Source organism: Vombatus ursinus, unplaced genomic scaffold (genome assembly GCF_900497805.2).
Source record: "Vombatus ursinus unplaced genomic scaffold, bare-nosed wombat genome assembly UNPS02014811.1, whole genome shotgun sequence".
In the NCBI taxonomy this organism is placed as follows: Eukaryota; Metazoa; Chordata; class Mammalia; order Diprotodontia; family Vombatidae; genus Vombatus; species Vombatus ursinus.
In genome coordinates, this window is record NW_020954589.1 from 14,633,730 (window position 1) to 14,653,043 (window position 19,314).

The 19,314-nt window shown below is 44.9% G+C and overlaps 1 pseudogene; it reads left to right on the forward strand.

Moving 5' to 3' along the window:
• The first annotated feature begins 793 nt into the window (after positions 1-793).
• LOC114053657 lies at positions 794-912 on the forward strand (annotated as a pseudogene).
• The last annotated feature ends 18,402 nt before the right edge of the window (positions 913-19,314 follow it).

A 19,314-nucleotide genomic window follows, 5' to 3' on the forward strand; every position in this document is an offset into this window, starting at 1 on the left:
ACCCAGGCAACGATAACCTGGATAATTGTCTCTCTGTAAAGAGGCCATTTTATAAGGCCCGGAACCCATTGGCAAGCTGATCTCCTAATACTAATCTCCAGGACCACGAGCATGGGGGTGGGGAGGGAGGGAAGTGGAATTATTACACAGAAATTGTTCAAATGTTCCAACGTGAAACCCGACAGCCATAAAAAAAAGGGAAAAAAGAAAGAATTACAAGGTAAATGAGATCATGAGCTGCTGCTGAAAATCCTGGCTGGGCTGAGCTGGGTTGGGTAATGGGAGGCTGGTAGTCCCAGGGACCCAGGAAGGCTAGGGAGTTCTGCTGTTGGGGAGGACAGTATGCAGCCCCTTGTACCCTCTGAATCTCAGAGAACTTTGGAAACCCTCCCAGGTATATAGGGGGAGAAGCACCTAGGTCCCATGATGCCTAAAGGGGTGAGTCCAGGGATCTGGGAGGGTCTGGGGGCACACTGGAAAGAGAAGACAGAGGTATGCAGGGGGACAGCAGTGGTTAGATGATGAGGAAACTGGAAGACATGGGAAAAGGGAAAGGGAGCTGGGAAAATACAGGCATGGGCAAGGAGTGGGAAACATTTTGAAAAATTGAGAAGGAATGGACCTGGGGGGTGTGGGAGGAGAGGTGGCTGGGGGACACAAGGGGATATGGAGGACTGGGAAAATGCTGGGATGGGGGGAGGGAGAGAGAGAGAGAGAGAAGAGAGAGAAAGAGAGAGGAGTTTGGAGGGAGTGTGTGTAAAAGCATCTGTTAAGCACCTACTATGTGCCAGGTGTGTACAGCCATACCACCCTAAATGCACCTGATCTAGTCTGATCTCAGAAGCTAAGTAGGGTCCGGCCTGGTTGGTACCTGGGTGGGAAACCTTCTGGTAATACTGGGTGCTATAAGCTAAAAGGGCAGGTAGGTGACACAGTGAATAGAGCACCAGGCCTGGAGTCAGGAGGAGCTGAGTTCAAATCCAGACTCATACACATATTGGCTGTGTGACCTTGGGCAAGTCATATAACCCTGCCTGTCTCAGGTTCCTCATGTGTAAAATGAGCTAGAAAAGGAAATTGGGGGGCAGCTAGGTGGCACAGTGAATAGAGCACCAGCCCTGAAGTCAGGAGGACCTGAGTTCAAATCCGGTCTCAGACACATAACACTTACTAGCTGTGTTACCCTGGGCAGGTCACTTAACCCTATTGCCTAGCTTAAAAAAAAAAAGAAATTAAAAAAAAAAGAAAAAAGAAAAAAAAAAGAAAAAGAAATGGTAAACCTTTCCAGTATCTTTGCCAAGAAAATCCCAAATGGGGTAATAAGGAGTAGGAAATGACTTAATAACAACAATATGTTCCAGGCACTGTGCTAATCACATCTCTTGGTATTATCTCATTTTGATGAGATATTATTATTGTCTCATTTGATCCTCAACAATCTTGGGAGGTAGGTATTGTTATTATCTCCATTTTACAGCTGAGGAAACTGAGGCAAACAAGTTAAATAACTTATCCAAGATCACAGAACTAGCATCTGAGGCTGGATTTGAACTCAGGTCTTTCTAACTCCAGGTACTCTATCCACTGCACTACCTAGATGCCTCCTCCTTGTCTGAAGGGTTAGGGAGAAGAGTAAGGGAGTTAGGGGAAACATTGGATGGGTAGACGGAAGAGGATTAGACTGGGGAGGGAGAGGAGGGCTGGGAAAACCCTCAATGGAGAAGTTAGGAAAGAGAAGGCGCCTGCAGGATATTGGAGGGGCAGGGACTGGTGGGAGACATAAGTGGAGATGTTAAGGGACTGGAGAAACACTGTGAGGGGGGCAGTGTTGGGAAATATGGAGAGAGAAGGAGCCTGGGGGATGCTGGGGAAAGACTAGGGTAAGAGAGGGGAGACTAGGGACGAATTGGGGAGCTGGAGAGAGAGCAGTTGGAAAAACAGGAGGATGGAAGGAGGTTGGGGAAAGCCTGTGGGAAAGAGAGAGGTACTGGGGGAGAGGGGAGGGGCCTGGGGTGGGACATAGTGAGGAAAAAATAGAAAAGGATTATTGGAAACTGGGAAGGGGCTGCTAGGTGGTGCAGTGGATAGGGCCCTGGTCCTGTAGTCAGGAAGATCTGAGTTCAAATCTGACCTCAGACACTAGCTGTATGACCCTGGGCGAGTCACTTCACCCTGTTTGCCTCAGTTTCCTCATCTGTAAAATGAGCTGGAGAAGGAAATGGCAAGCCAGTATCTTTGCCAAGAAAACTCCAAACAGGGTCATGAAGATTCTGACATGACTGAATAACAACAAGATGCCGGAAAAGAAATGTCAGGGCCCAGGAGGTTTTGAGAAAGGAACAGAGGCTAATGAGATTTCTGTACATTCTGCGACAAAGAAAACAATGTAAAGCGTATGTTGATCAGCTCTGTTTAATATTTGAGTCAGAAGCTCAGACGCTCTCTGAATTGGGCCAGCAGCCATGACCAAGCCCTCTGTAACACAACAAGGCTGACTTAGGTAGGAGAGGATTGCTGAGGATGGAGCTTAGCAGAGTCAGAAGGGTCAGGGAGATGGGCTCCCTGCCATCAGCCAGGAGCAGCACCAACGAGGTAGCCCAAGTTTTCACCACTCTGAAAGGAATCAATAAAGTTGACTGAGAGTGAGATTGTCCCTGGAGAGGAGGGACGGGACGTGAGACTGAAGGGACTGTCGGCAAGTAGGGTACCAGTCTTTCAAAGAGTACACTGGAGTGAAACACACAGTGCCAGGCGGGCTGGAGGACACAGGGGACCCACGGGGAGATGTTAGAGGGCTGGAGAAACAGTGGGGAGAGTCTCTCAGAGAAAGACAATGTGTGAAAGAAAAGGGCTGGGGACACTCTTGGGGTTGGGAGGGTAGGAAACATGGAGAGAGAAGGTGGCTGGGGATTACTTAGAGAGGGACACACAAGCAGAGATAAAAGGGGGTTGGGGAAAGGCAAGAGTGAGGAACAGTGTGGTACTGTAGATAGACCTGGGTTTGAATCCTGCCTTAGACACTTACTATCTGTGTGATCCTGCACAAATAATTTCTTCTTTTGAGCCTCAGTTTCCTCATCTGTGAAATAACACTACTTAACTCACAGGGTTGTTGTAAAGTGGGATCAAAGGAGATAATGCAGAAAAAGTGATATTCCAGGGGCAGCTAGGTGGCACAGTGGATAAGGTACCAACCCTGGAGTTAGGAGGACTTCAGTTCAAATCTAGCCTCAGACACTTACTAGCTGTGGGACCCTGGGCAAGTCACTTCACCCTGTTTGCCTCAGTTTCCTCATCTGTAAAATCAGCTGGAGAAGGAAATGGAAAACCACTCCAGCATCTCCACCAAAAAAATAAACAAACCCAAATGGGATCACGAAGACCTGGACACGACTGAACAACAATGGACAACAACAAGGGCAGAAGCAGGACAGATGTAGCCCCGTGTTCCTCCATTTCCCTGTACGCTCCCAGGGATTGTGCTCTCTTTGTTATAAGCATCCCTTCCAGTGATCCAGATTGGAATCCATCCACATCAGCCTATCTCTGGCAGCCGTCATTCATGTCCTCCTGTAAATTGGACACGAGGGTCCACCCAGTGTACTGGAGACTCCCCTAGAACTCTTTCCATGTGATGTGGATGCTGCTAGGGCAGGTGGGCTGTCCATCAACTATGCCTTGCTCTGCTGGATGACCAGCTAGTTGACTCTCCCTCTCCCCCAGTTGTCTTTGATGACTTCCTTTAAGCTGGTTTTCATGCACAATTCCTCATTTGTAATGAGTTGCAGCCATCTCATGCCCACCACACCCCTTCACGTTGTCCTTCGGCTATAACGACTTTAGTCCTCCAGAGGCAGTGGTATTCTATCACTTGTAGCCACCTAACATCATCAGAAAAACACTACGTTTAAATTCCCACCTCTGTCGGTTCCTAACAGTGTGACCTTAGGTAAGTCACTTAACTTGCCTGGGACGAGGGTGGAGGTGGTCTCTGTTTCCACATCTGTAAAATTAGAGCTTTGGACTCTTTGGCCTCTAGGATTCCTTCCTGACCTAAATCTATGATTCTGGAAAAGTTGGGTCTTTGTTTTAAGGAAAAGCTTTGGGCCATTACCAGAACTGTGCAATTTTCCCAAAGACAATCCAGCCTACTCTCTTTCTCCTGTCTGATAACAAATTCAATTTTAACCGGCACTTAGTAAGCATCAAATGGTGTGTAAGGCTGCTAGCTAGATACTGGAAGCACTGTTCTTGGGGCCATTAAGAGAAAAAAAGAAAAGTTCAGGTGAATTAGGATAGTGTGGGGATTAAAGTGAATCTGGGTCAATTAGGGATGATTTCCATTAAGAGGTAGAATTTGAATAGAGGTATAAAGCATGAAAGCAGAAAAAGCACAGCTTATCACCTCCCTAGCTCAAGAAGTTTCTATGGCTCCCTCTGGCCTTTAGGATAAAATATAGATTCCTTTGGCATTTAAAACCCTTCACATTGTGGTTTCAACCCATCTTTGCACACTGATCTCTCTGCACTCCTCTTTGGGCACTCCACATTCTAGCTAAACAAATCTACTTGCCATTCCTTATACACAACATTCTATTTCCTGCCACCATTTTTTAAAAATAAGCTACCTCTGTCCCTTCTACACATTCCCACTCATAGAATCTCCAGCTCCTTTCTAAGAACAGCTCCCCTGGGAGATCTGTCCTGATTCCGTTTAGGTGTTAGTGCTCTGGGGGCAGCTAGGTGGTGAAGTGGATAGAGTGCCTGGCCTGGAGGCACTGGCTTGTGTGATCTTGGGCAAGTCCTTTAACCCCGTTTGTCTCAGTTTCTTCATCTGTAAAATGAACCGGAGGAGGAAATGGCAAATCACTCCAGTACCTTTACCAAGAAAAGCCCAAATGGGGTCAAAAAGAGTCAGACACAACCGAAACAACTGAACAGCTAACTCTAATGCTCTAGCTACTGCATCTTACTGCCTCTCATTCTTAGAATATAGAAGGAACTTAATTAGTGTTTGCGGATTGACAAGTCTTTGTGGACTGAGGACACAACCGGAGGGATTCTAGTGACTAACATCTTATGTTGTATGCAGGGGTATTCTGCCTGGCATGCAGTTGTCACTTAATAAATCAATGATTGTGGCTAATATGGAAATCTTTTGCATGACTACACATGTATAATCTACAGCAAATGGTTTGCATTCTTAAGGAGGGGGGATGGAAAGAATATGGAACTCCAAATTTAAAAAAAAGAATGGGTTTTTTTTGTTTTTTTTGTTTTTTGGTGAGGCAATTTTGGGGTTAAGTGACTTGCCCAGGGTCACACAGCTAGTGAGTGTTATGTGTCTGAAGCTGGATTTGAACTCAGGTCCTCCAGACTCCAGGGCCAGTGCTCTATCCACTGCACCACCTAGCTGCCCCAAAAAAAAGAATGTTAAAAAATTTTGTTTATATGTAATTGAGAAAAAATAAAAATGAAATGTAAAAAATGAATGAATAAGTAAATAGGTGATTGTTATGTTGAATTGAACTGAATTGAATTGAGTGGAGGAAGAGGGTGGGGGGCTAACTTGGGCAATAGATAGCTCAGAGGGTCAAGAAGGCACAGTTCAAGTTGGTTTGATGAGGGCATCACTGAGCTCTTTTGTGTCCACTCAGCAACATTTTATTGGGCACCCATTGGGTGCAAAGCTTTATGCTTTGAAACATGGAAACATGTGGGAAATGACATTGAAAAGCCTGCAGTTTGGAAGTAATTTCTGGCTCCTCTCTCTCCCGCTTCTCCCTCCCTTCCTCCTCCTTGCTCGTTCCATCCATAAGATAAATATAGAGAGGACAGAGAAATGAATAGTTTGTCTGCAGCCTCTTCTGCAGATCCATCATATAGCACTATGTGTAGGTTTTGGAAACAGCTTGAGATTACTGAATTAATTAGAATAAAATTAATCAAAACACCCACCAGAGAGCAACCTGAGCGTGCCGGATGTGACTTGGTTGAGAGAGGACCCCAGAGGAGAAAGATGGCACAGCATGCTGGGTTCCCGTCCTCCCTCCCCCGCTTCCCGGACGCTCTCCCATCACTCTCAGGGGGAGGAGAGGGGAATGTGGATGGAGGCCTGCTGAAGGAAAGCTCGAATTTAGGATGGCATGCCCCAGACAGACTGCAATGCTCCCGAGCTGTGATGCCGGGGCCTCTGGCTTCATAGAGTGAGGGCTAGAACGGAACCCAGAGTCCATTTGGTCCAATGCCTCCATTTTACAGATGAGGAAACTGAGGCCCAGAGGTTTGTAAGTAACTTGTAGCCAAGGTCCCACAGATGGAAAGTAGCAGAGTGAGGATTCGAACCCAGGTCCTCTGACTCCAAATTTAGAACTCTTTCTTTTGTATCTCACTGCTTCTTATTTTTGTTCATGAGGCACTTTCTCCTACCCTCCTTTTACCACCCCCTGCTCCCCCCCAAACAGGTTGGAAAAACTGGTAGAAAGTGAAGCGTTATGAGCTTTGGGGGAGCTAGGGCTGTGAGGAGGGGCAGCACTGTTGTCACTCACCAATCAATCAATCAACAAGCATTTATTAAGTCCTACTATGTGCCAGACACTGTGTTTTAGGCCTGCTTTAATAAAATAATAATATCTAGCAGGGGACAGCTAGGTGGTGCAGTGGATAAAGTGCTGTGCCTGAAGTCAGTTGGCCTCAGACACGCACTAGCTGTGTGACCCCAGGCAAGTCACTTAACTCTGTTTGCCTCAGTTTCTTCATCTATAAAATGAGCTGGAGAAGGAAATGGCAAACCACTCCAGTATCTTTGCCAAGAAAACCCCAAATGGGGTCATGAAGAGTCTGACATGACGGAAAACAACTGAACCCTGAATATCTATATAATATCTATATAATATATAATATAAGCTGAATATCTACCATTTATATAGGACTGATTATGCCGAGAACTGTGCTAAGAACTTTACAAATATTGTCTTATTTGCTTCTCACAACAACCTTGAGACATAGGTGCTGTTGTTGTCCCCTTTTTACCTTTGAGGAAACTGAGGCAAACAGAAGTGAAATGACTTGCCCAGAGTCATACAGCTAGCAAGTGTCTGAGGTTGGATTTGAACTCAAGTCTTCCTGACTCCAGGCCCAATGGTCTATCCCCTGGCCATTTTAACAAAGGGATACGGTACTTATTGGGGACCAGTAACCAGGAAAGGGAGTTTTGGTCTAGACAGTCACAGGGAGCCATGGAAAGGTAGAGGGTCATACGCTCTTTTCCTAGCAGCAGTAGTTGAATTGAAATGAGATAAAATTTGTAAAGCATTTGGCATCATGCCTGGCACATGTTCAATCATTTTTCAGTGATGTCTCACTCCCTGTGACTCCATTTGGGGTTTTCTTGGCAAAGATACTGGAGTGATTTGTTATTCCCTTCTCCAGCTCATTTTATGGATGAGGAAACTGAGGCCAACAGGGTTAAGTGAATTGCTCAGGGTCACACAGCTACTAAGTGTTTAAGGCCAGATTTGAACTCAGGAACTTTCTGACTCCAGGCTGGGCACTCTATTCACTGCACCACCTAGCTGTTTACCTGGCACATAGTAGGTGCTATATAAAGATTAACTATTATTATTATTTAGAACAAAAGCAAGAGCCAGAAAGGAGTGAGGGTGGATAGGGTAGATGAGCATGCATTTCAGTACTTGTTAAGACTTTCTGAGAAATATATTTCTGTTTATCTCCTTTCCCACTCTCATATCCCTCTCCATTTTGTATTTCCATTGTTTCAGTCTGAGATGTCCCTAGTAGTGGTAGGATTGATTCTCATTACCCTTCAATGACCAGAGCAAGATGTAGAAAATGGAATGGCGGTATGCTGGGGTGGGAGACGCAGCACAGATGCAGGCAAGGCAGATGGTAAGAGACCCTGGTGGACTGCCAGGTGGACAGTTGGGTGACATCTGAATCATGGTGTGGAGGTGGCTAGATATGATATCTGAGGTGAGGTTACACTCAGTCACCAATCAGGACAGCTCAGTCCTGACTGGTGAAGGTCCAAAGCAGAGTGAATTATCTCTCCAAGGAAATGGAGAAGGGCAGAGAATAGCCTCTGGAGGTGTGGTCCACAGAGGGTCGTCCCAGGTGGGGAGAAGCAGGACAGCCTCATGAGGGCAGATGGCGAGATATCCAGATAGGCCAGGGTTTCCTGGCACGTGTTTGAATTGAACATATATATAGCGCTTTACTGTGCCTTAAAGTTTATACTTTTACTTTTTTTTTAACTTTCTTTGTTTTTCTTTGTTGTTTTTTTTTAGTTGTTTTCTTTCACAACATGGCTAATGTGGAAATATGTTTTGCATGACTACACATGTATAATCTATAGCAAACTGTTTGATTTCTCAAGGAGGGAGGAAGAGGGGAGGGAGGAAGGGAGAGAATTTGAAACTTAAAATTTTTAAAAGTGAATGTTAAAAATTGTTTTTACCTGTAATTGTAAAAAATTAAACATAAAAAGTTTTAAAAGTTTATTCTTGATGCAGTTTTCCTTTTTTTTGAATATGGCTAATAAGGAAATTTGTTTGCAAGACAATACATATCTGTAATAGTTTTTTTGTTTTGTTTTGTTTTGTCTTCTCGTCGGGTGGGGCAGGAGGGAGAGAGAATTTGGAACTGGAAAAAAGAAGAATAAAAAAGTGTCTATGCTTTAAAAAAAATAAAGTTTATGCTTTATAAATGTATACTTCTGTAGTCCATGCCCAGCTCCAGGCCCAGTGCTCTACCCACTGTGCCACCTAACTGCCTATGCCATAGCATAGGATGCTGGAATCAAAGACAGAGCTGGAAACGACCTTAGGCTCTTATTCCCATCATAACTTCAATTCTTCGAAAACCCACCTGACAGCTGTGTGACCATGGGCGAGTCACTTAACCCTGATTGCCTTCAAAAGAAAAGAAAAGAAAAAAAAAGAAAAACCCGGCTGGCATAGATCCCAGCTCCTCCATGTCTTGCTAGATGATCCTTATGGGTTGCTATGGGAAGAAAAAAAATTCATCCTTTGGCAGTTAAGCTGCTGCTGACGTCCCCAAAGACGTAGGCTGGTCTTCAGATCAAGAGCCCATAACAGAAGCCTGCACACCAGGCAGGACCTGCCTGGGTGTGCCTGTGCTCCCTGACACAGCCCAGGAGAGCCTAGGGTCACCTGCAGGCCCCAACTCTGAGGCATCAGTGTAGGTCTCCAGTGGAGGGCAGACATGTCAGGGGGCAATGTTTCCAAACCTTGTCTAACTCAGTGTCTGAGTTTTTCCCTAGCATACACCCACATAAGCCTGATATTTCCATATGCAGGCTTGGGCTCCTTCCTCTTAGGCTGACTTCTCCCCCTCCTCCCTCTCAATCAGACTAATTCTCACTAGAAGGGGAACATGGTATAATGGTGTGGGTCTCAGTTAGGAAGACTAGGGTTCAGATCCCACACCTGACACATACTGGTTGTATGACCTTAGGTAAGTCACTTAACTTATTCCTATGGCAACTAGGTGGTGAGGTGGGGGGTAGGGTATGCTCACAGGAGACTAGTACCTCTGGTGTGAAGGCTGCTTTCCACCACTGGTGTCCACTTGATCTACCTCTCACCTGTGGCTGCAAGAAGCTGTAGCCACATCCTGATAAACTGTTTCAGTAGACGGGCTAAACCAGGTTGAGGGTAACTGAGGGGTCTCAGACCCTTTGGTGAGTTAGGGGGATGTCTACCCCAAGCATGTGAAGATTCCCCTGGTGGAATGGGCAGATGAGAACAATTTGTTCCAACAGCCATGAAGGCGGCTGGAGCAGGCTCTGTGGAGCGCTTAGAGCTTGGTGACACATTGAAGATGCCAAGGTCATCCACTGTATTTCGAGATATCCTCAGTCATCTTGACTCGGTCCTGTCACTGGACTGTTGATGACTCTGGAATCCAATTTACTCATGAATCAAAAGACATCACCCATATTATTTTACCTTTTTTTTTTTTGCTTTTTTTTTTTTTTTTTTGGTGAGGCAGCCAGGGTTAAGTGACTTGCCCAGGGTCACACAGCTAGTAAGCATCAAGTGTCTGAGGTCAGATTTGAACTCAGGTTCTCCTGACTCCAAGACCAGAGCTCTATCCATTGCGCCACCTAGCTGCCATCATTTTATCATTGTTACCTATCTCAAAGTCCTGTGGCAACAGGAAAGTGATGAAGCAGCAGGTGCATATACACTAGAAGCCGTAGTCACAATCCTGTACACAGGTAGCCCAGGCCATAGGGTCGTCTTCTCACTGAAAGTAGCAGTGGAATTTGACAGCCCCCTGGTGTCTGAGCAGCCATTTAAGGATCTCACTGCTCACCTCCTGGGATGAGGAAAGGGCTAGAAGAGGTGGTCTAAAAATTATCTGCTTAACCAACCCTCGCCTGATTACAATGATAGGCAGGGATCCTACCTTGTGGCTGAAACAAAAAAATGTACAAAAACTTCTGCAAAGATGATTCCACACTTATGGACAACATGAAATCTGGTAGACCTGAAAGACAAACAGCTCTTGTTGCAATAGAACTCAGCAGGCATCGCATTCAAATAGCAGCCCTGAGTGAAACCAGGCTGGCAAATGAAGGCCAGCTTACCAAAGTCAGAGCTGGATACACACATTTTTTGGAGTGGCTGCAGTGAAGGGGAAATGCCATGAAGCTGGTGTAGGTTATAGTTATCATCTCCAAGCTGAATATTCACATTCAACAAAAGTGGTGGCCCCAAGGCAAAATGACTACCAGAAGAATTATATTCAACAGATTAGAGTTCTTTGAGCAGGAACAGTTTGCTGCTAACTTGGAGGGAAAGTTGAGCCAATACACAGTTGGCAACAGTGAAGCAGAAAAGGAGTGGGCAGCTTTCAGAGATTTGGTATACAGCACTCCATTTGCTCATCTGGGTCAGAACACTCGCAAACATCAAGACTGGTTTTATGAAAATGATGAGGAAATTCAGAAACTGCTAAATGAAAAAATGAGAACTCCACAAGGTTTACCAGCATCCATTTCTAGGAAGGCAGTATCTAATTCCATCAAAAGTTAAAGTACAAGTGAAGCTTAGAGAGATGCAGAATTCTTGGCTCAGTAAGAAGGCAGATCAAATTCAGTTTTATGCTGATATTAACAATTCAAAGTGCTTTTACGATGCCCTGTAGGTTCTTTATGGGCCAAAGATCTATGGTGCATCTCAACTACTCAGTGCTGATGGAGCCACATTGATTAGTGATAAGGACATGATCCTAGAGAGATGGGCTGAACACTTCCATAATGTTCTCACCAGACCATCATCAATCAATGCTGAAGCCATTGACTGCTCACTTCAGGTTGAAGTTCCAACTGAAGTTCCAACTGAATGCCGTTAGGCTCCTTTGGTGCGGCAAAGAACCTGGTGCTGATTCTATTCCAGCTGAGATTTACAAGGTGTATGTGTATGTGTATGGGGGTCCATTGCTTATACAGAAGCTGAGTGAAATTTTCCAGGTTATGTGGCAAGAGGAGGTTATCCCCCAGGAGTTCAAGGATGCCTCCATTGTCCATCTCCATAAAGGTAAAGGAAATAGATGGTCCTGTGACAATCACAGGTGTGTCCTCCTTCATAGGCTGATCTTTCACCTGGAAGATGGAAATCTACCTGAGAGCCATTGTAGCTTCAGAAAGTGCCAAGGAATGATAGATATGGTGCTTGCTGCCCAACAACTCCAGAAGAAATGCCAGGAGCAGAACAGAGGTCTGTGCACAACGTCTGTAGAGCTGACCAAGGCCTTTGATACTGTCAGACATGAGGTCTCATGGAAAATTATGTCAAAATTTGGTTGCCTGGAGAAGTTCATCAGTATTGTATGTCAATTTCATGATGATGTGCTTGCCTGGGTTCTGGATGATGGACAATGCTCTCATGCTTTCCCAGTCACCAATGGAGTGAAACAAGGTTGAGTGCTTGCTCCCATGCTTTTTAGCATGATGTTTTTCAGTCATGTTGTCAAATGTCTTCTATGAGGATGAACACGGCATCAACGTCAGTTGTTGCCCTGATGGTAAATTCCTCAACTTGAAAAGGCTACAAGCCAAGACCAAAGTGAAGGGAATGTTGGCACATGATTTTTTTGTTTGCAGATGATTGTGCACTCAATGCAATCTCTGAAGCTGAGATGCAACAAAGTATGGATCGATTCTCTGCCGCTTGTGCTAATTTTGGCCTAGCAATTAACACCAAGAAAACACAGGTGCTCCATCAGCCAGCACCACGCTATCCATATGTGGAACCATTGGTTACAGCAAATGGAGAAGTTTTGAATGCTGTGGATAAGTTTACTTACCTTGGCAGTATACTTTCCAGGGATGTACATATTGATAATGAGGTTGACACACATATTGCTAGAACTAGCTCAACGTTTGGGAGGCTCCAAAGGAAAGTGTGAGAGAGAAGAGGTATTAGACTGACTACCAAACCGAAGGTTTGCAGAGCTGTTGTGCTGACCTTGTTGTGGCATGCCCGTGAAACCTGGACAGTCTACTAGTGCCATGCCAGGAAACTGAACCACTTCTATTTGAATTGTCTTAGGAAGATTCTGAAGATCACCTGGCAGGATAAAGTACCAGCCCAGGGGTGGGAAACCTCTGGTCTCAAGGCCACATGTGACCCTCTAGGTCCTCAAGTGCGGCCCCTTGACTGAATCCAAACTTCACAGAACAAATCTGCTTAATAAAAGGATTTGTTTTGTAAAACTTGGACTCAGCCGAAAGGCCACACCCGAGGACCCGGAAGGCCAGGCCGCAGGTTCCTCACCCCTGTACCAGACACTGAGGTCCTTTCTCAAACTAAACTGTGAAGCGTTCAAACTCTGCTTCAGAGAGCACAACTCCGATGGGCTGGCCGCATCGTTCAAGTGCCAAATGTACGCTTGCTTAAGAGACTATGTTATAGGGAGCTCACCCAGGGCAAGCGTTCACATGGTGGTCAGAAGAAGCAGTACAAGGACACTCTCAAGGTCTCAAGAACTTTGGAAGTGATTTTGTGACATGGGAGACCCTGGCCCAGGACCGCTCAGCATGGCGTGCCCACGATCAGAGAAGGTGCTGTGTTCTGTGAGCAAAGCACAATTGGAGTAGCTCAAAAGAAAGGCGAAATGCGCAGATTTAGAGAATCCACCCTTAAGGTCCACATGGACCATTAATGACTGACCTGTGGTAGAACATTCTGAGTCGTATTGGTCTGATCGGGCACAGTCGGACACACTATAATTTGACTCTAACATAGTGATGCCATTTTGCTCATCTTTGAGAACAAAGGACAACAACAAACCAACCAACCAAGGTGGTGAGGTGGATAGAATGCTGGGCCTGGAGTCAGGAGACCTGAGTTCAAATCCAGCCTCAGATACTTACTAGCTGTGTGACCCTGGGCAAATGACTTAACCTCTGTTTTCCTCAATTTCCTCAACTTTAAAATGGGAATAGTATCATCTCTTACCTCGCAGAATCAAATGAAATAATATTAGTAAAGCACTTAACACAGTACCCGGCACATAGTAGGTTCTATATAAATGCTTTTTCCCTTCCCTTTCCTTCCTGTTGCTCCTGTGCTCAAGAACCATTAGTGACTCCCTGTTTTCAATCGCAATACATCTGAAGTTTCTGGCCTGACATTTCAGGCTCTCCATGTTCAGGCCTTCACCACCGCGGTGCACCCACCAGTTAAGTCACTTTCCAGGGCTATACAGTTTGCATAGCAGTTGCAAATATCCGTTGTTGTAGGGAATTTTCTCACTGGGAGTTCTCTATACAGATAAGATCACAGGTCAGGAAAAAAAAAGTCTCTGCTCATCCATCCTACAAGAATCCCCTCTGTCCTCCTATCTCTGCTTCTTCATCCTGCCCACCCAAATGTCTCAACAGAAATTGGACACTTCTCTGGAAGAAGGCATCAGGGTCTTAATCTCATGATACGGTAGAAAGAGAGTAAGACAGAGTCAGAGGACGTAGGCTTAAATCCAAGTTCTTTTATTTATTACCAGCATGACTTTGGGCACCCCATTGCCCCGTCTATGGGTCTCAGTTTCCTCATCTGTAAATTTCCTCCCAGGTCAAGATTCTTTATGACAAGGATGGGGAACCTGCTCTATAATCTTTCATGAAACCTTCCATGACCAGCTCATTCCACCTGGCTTTCCCTCCCAAATAATCTCTTCTTTCCTTCCTCTGAATCATGAACCTCATTGGGAAGCATTTGATAATAAGTGATCATCTCACTGTGTTCTCTGATTGCTTCATGTATCTCATCTTGTCCCTTCAATTAGATTGTAAGCTCCTTGAGGGGAGGCAACTGGGTTATACCCCTCTTTAACCCACTCCCCATCCCCTAGAACAATGTTGAGCACTGTGATGGTTGAAAAGGTCAGAAGCCTATATGCTCGAGACCCCAAAACTCATTTGCAGCAAATGAGCTCTCTTCTGTGGGCTTTCTACCTGCCCCCTTCTTTCTGTCCTTTTCTGGAAGTCTCCACACCCCCAAGTGTATACTCCCTGTATAATGTATAGACCATCTGGGTCTCTTGTATTAGACAGTATCTAGTGTCTGCCTGCCTGTGACATCAGAGGTGAAAAACCAATTGGACGTTCCTGATGGAGAACACTGGCTCCCTCTTACCCCAACTCAAACCCACAACCTTCAGCTACTTCCATGAACCACATGGGCATGAAGGTGATTCTGACCAAGGCTTTTAGCATAGATGAGGTAGAGTGACAGAGAGCTTGGTGGAGCTGGGTGTGCTGAGGATCATTTCTGATTCCTTCCTTTCCCCTTCTGTGGCCTAAGTACCATCCTGCCTGAGGTCCTGTGACTCCTTGGTTGTGTCTTTCCCTTGTTACTGGTGCTCCCCTGTCCTCTTCAGTCAGTATTTTTTGGTTTTGACCCTGATCCTCCCCTTCTACGACAGACCATACTGTCTGTTTCATTGCTTTATTATCATGAGTCTGTCTGTTTCTTGGGTTAAATTCCCTTTAAGTCGTTAAGGACCACAACATAAAATAGTAGGCACTCACTAAAAAGCCAATGGGTTTAGAATGGGTAAGATTACCTCACAGATAAGTTGTGTGTGGAGGAGAAGGAACAAGCATTCGTTAAGCTCCTACTGTATTCCAGGTACTGTGCTGGGCTCTTTACAAATATTATCTCATTTGATCTTTACAACAGCCCTGGGAGGTAGATGCTATTATCATTCTTATTTGAGGAAACTGAGGCAGACCAAAGTTAAGTGACTTGCCCAGGATCACACAGCTAGTAAATATCTGAGGCTGGATTTGAACTCAGGTCTTCCTGACTTTAGATCTAGAGGTCTCTCCACTGCACTGGTGTGTGTGGCTGTAATGAAAAAGTTGTGTGTGAATTCCCAAACTTTTTTGGCATTGGAGTAAGTATTGTTAGAGGGAAGAAATGGAAGCTAGACTTTCCCTGGTATGTTTGTGGCATGTGGCTTATTGATTAAAATTCAAATATCCATTAAGCACCTACTGGGTGCAAAACACTGTGCTACTAGTATTGTCTTCATTGGTGTCTTTCAGAGGCATTGAGAGTAGGATTGGTTGATGGTGAGGAAATGCTGAACTACTCCACGTGAAGAGCGGGCAAGGGACAGGATGCATCTGACTCAGCATGCTCCATACTTCAGCTCCCCACTCATACTCCAGAGGGAGCCTGACTTCCCTAGACCAGCCTTGCATGTTTTCACTTTAAGTGTGGACTTGGGTGCCAAGAGACTGATTGTTCCATTCTGAGCCCATGTGGTGACGGGGCTTATTGGGAGTTGGAAAATGAGGCTCAGGGTGCAGAGATAGCTCCTTGAATCAAGGGACCCTCAGTGCTCAACAGATGGCCCTCACCTTGTAGGCATGCCTCCTTTCTCCTGCTGACACCAGAGAGCTATGTCTGGAACTCCACTTTTGATTGTGGAACGGAAGAGAGTTTCTTAGAATCCTAGAATGGTCAGGACTAAAACTCTTAAGCTAGGGGAGATCTTTCTAGTCATCTAGTCCACTTTACAGATGAGGGAAACTGAGGACCAGAGAAAGGAAATGACTTGCCTCAGTTTCTCCATCTATTAAATGAGGATAATAATCTATGCTTTAGACTATGAAGGTCACACATCCACATCCCCTAAACTATGGTTATTACTCAAGGCTCTTTTTCTGTACCCTCTTTTCTTCTTCTTCTTCTCCTTTCTTCTTCTCCTCCTCCTCCTCCAAACAGACCTCCTTAACTGTCTCCGCCTCCTCCCCCTACAGCCCATTCCCCTTCTAAACTCTCCTATTTCTGTTTAGGGTGACGCTGGTTTTCTAGTTATTTGGTATAAAGCCTCAAACTCTTGTCGTCTTCCACTCTCCACTCTCCCTCACTTCACAGTGTATCCATTCATTCATCATTGTCACCTTGTCACTGTCCCTTGTCTGTATCTGTCCCCTTCTCTGTTCCCAGAGCCACCATCCTAGATCCTCATCATCTCACTGCCTGGGCTATTGAAACAACCTCTCACCCTCTCTAATCCATCCCTCTATATCTCTACCAAAAGACTGCTCCTAAAATCCCTATCCATGTCCCTCCCTGGCTCAATAATCATCACTATCATTTCTATCATGCTTTAAAGTTTACAAAGTACTTGTCACATCTGATCCTCATAACTACCCTGGGAGATGGGTGCCATTATTATCCCCATTTTACAGATGAGGAAACTGAGGCCAAGAGAAGTTAAGTGACTCGCCAAGGGTCATACAGCTCGTGTTCGAGGCAGGATTTGAACTCAGGGCTTCCTGACTTCCAGTCCAGCACATCTGCTACAGAACCTAGCTGCTTCCAGCAAATTCCAGTGTTTTTTTATTACCTCTATGATCAAGTGCAAACTCTTCTGTGCTTGGCATTTCACAGCTTGACTCCAGCCTACCTTTCTAGGTATTCTTCCTTCTTCTTTTTTTTTTTTTTTTGCATTTTTATGGTCTGGCTAAATTGACTTTTTTGCATCTGCTCGCAGATGACATTCCATCTCATGTGCCCATGTCTTTGTGCAAGCTGTTCCTCATGCGTGGAATGAGCTCATTTTTAATCTTCCACCTAGAATCCCCAGCTTCCTTCAAAGCTCAGTTCAAGTACCTTATCCTCTAGAGTCCTTTCCTTATTCCCCCATCAGCTAGTGACACTTGACTACCCCAGCCAAAAAATTATCTTGTATTTTTTTTTGGGGGGGGGGGGCTAGGCAATGGAGTTAAGTGACTTGTCCAGGGTCACACAGCTAGTGAGTGTTATGTGTCTGAGGCTGGGTTTGAATTCAGGTCCTCCTGACTCCAGGGCTGGTGCTCTATCCACTGTACCACCTAGCTGCCCCTAATAGATCTTTAATAGTCAGTCAGTAGACACAATTAGGGCCAGCTAGGTGGTGCAGTGGATACAATGCTGGTCCTGGAGTCAGGAACACTCTTCTTCCTGAGTTCAAATCCACCCTCAGACACTTACTGGCTATGTGACCCTGGGCAAGTCACTTCACCCTGTTTGCCTCATTTTCCTTATCTGTAAAATGAGCTGGAGAAGGAAATTGCAAACTGCTCCCATATCTCTGCCAAGAAAACCCCAAAGGGGCTCACAGAGAGTTGGACACAACTGAAAAACAACACGAAAAGAGTTTTCACATCTCTTCTTTTGAGCCAAGTTTGGTCATTATAATTTCACAGCATTTAGTTTCAGTTGTTTTGTTATTGTTTCTGCTTACAGTGCTACAGCCATTGTGTATATTGTTTTTCTGGTTTTTGTTTACTTTACTTTGCACTAGTTCATATGTTTTCCCGTGCTTCTCTGTATTCGCCATGTTGATTGTTTCTTACAGCACAGTCATACTATATTACATTCATGTATGTATTCATTACATTCACAGCTTGTTTAGACATTCCCAGATCAATGGACATCTGCTTTTGTTTCCAGTTCTTCGCTATTACAAAAGTGCTACTATAAATATTTTGGTATAAATGGGATCTTTGTCTAAAGTCATTGACCTCTGAGGTCTACGCCTTGCAATGGGATCTCTGAGTCCCTTTATTCCCATGATTCAAAGTTTTTTTTCAGAATGGTTGAACCAAGTCACAACTCCACTAGATTTAGTCTGTCTTTCTACAAAACCTCTAACATTGACTAATTCCCAACGTTTGGCATCTTTGCCAATTTAACCACTAGGAGCGTCGTTAATCTTTTGCCAGGCAATAACAAGTTATTCTCCAATTCTATCGGAGGAAAATTCATACCCTTTAAGGGTGGGAGGGTGGGAGGAGGGCTAGATGGTATAGTGGACATAACTCTGGGCTTGGAATCAGGAAGACTCATGTTCATGAGTTCAAATCTGGCCTCAGATACTTCCTAGCTGTGTGACCCTGCTCAGTTAAGTGATTGGGAAAGTCACTTAACTTTATTTGCCTTAGCTTCCTCATCTGTAAAATGAGCTAGAGAAGAAAATGGCAAGCTGATCCAATATGTTTGCCAAGAAAACCCCAAATGGGGTCACAAAGAGTCAGACATGACTGAACAACAAAAAAGGAGAGAAAAGGGCAAAGACACATCTTTGTACTTTGCTTAACACATTAACTTCTCTCCTACCTGCCCCTTACCTTTTTGTGATTACATTAACTTGGTTGGGTTACAGAGAATTAATTGGACAGGGGTTTTCTGACCAACAATCCCTTCCCCTAAATACATGTGTTAGTGAAAATAGACACATAATTCTCCACCCCTACTCCCATTTTCTGGATTAAGAACCCTTGACCTATAGAATGTAAATTCCCTGAGGGCAAGGGCTAATTCCTTTTTGCCTTTGTATCCCTAGTGCCTGGGTGATCTTGCGTAAATAACTTAACCTTTCAGTGCTAGATACAATTCTCTAACACCACACTTGGCAGAGAAAGTGCCCATCCACATTGGTAGAGGGAATTTCCAGTCCTTATTCCTATCCTTATCTTTATTCCTAATGCCTAGTACACAGTAGTTGCTTAATCAATACTTATTGGTTGATTGGATAATCCGAACATCCCGACTCCCAGGGAAGGTCTATTTCACTACGTTGGACTTCCTCCCTCCTTTATTTTCTTCCCATGCCATTCTCACCTTCCTTCCCTCCTAGGAGTTCTTAATGCTGGGGCAGGGAGGGGTGGGTGGGGGGAGCAAAGGGGAGTGGGAGGCCCCCAGTTCATGAAGGCGCTGCAGTGCATTAGAGCCAGAGCCATTGATTGCTCCAGAAAGCCTAGGAACA